The following is a 249-nucleotide window of genomic DNA, read 5'->3' as shown; positions in this document are numbered from 1 at the left end:
TAATGTACAGTATGTTTTGGTGGCCCTGAAAAGGGCCGATTGTGGTACTTTGAGTGGCCCTGAGAAGGGCCGTTTGGTACGGCGCGAGTTATTCCGTCAGCCGCTCTCGGTACTCGATCTGAGGCTGGCAACGCGTCTTCTTAGCCCCAGTGCCTCGTCGAGATGGAGGCTGCTGCTGCTGCTATGCCGGACCGGCTGGTACCCTGCTGGGCCTCGTCCTCTGCCTCTCCAGTTTGCCGTCTATTTCGC

Source organism: Trachymyrmex cornetzi, unplaced genomic scaffold, assembly GCF_001594075.2.
Source record: "Trachymyrmex cornetzi isolate Tcor2-1 unplaced genomic scaffold, Tcor1.1 scaffold511, whole genome shotgun sequence".
Lineage (NCBI taxonomy): Eukaryota > Metazoa > Arthropoda > Insecta > Hymenoptera > Formicidae > Trachymyrmex > Trachymyrmex cornetzi.
The sequence above is the reverse complement of the archived record's forward strand: the minus strand, read 5'-3'. Positions refer to the sequence as shown.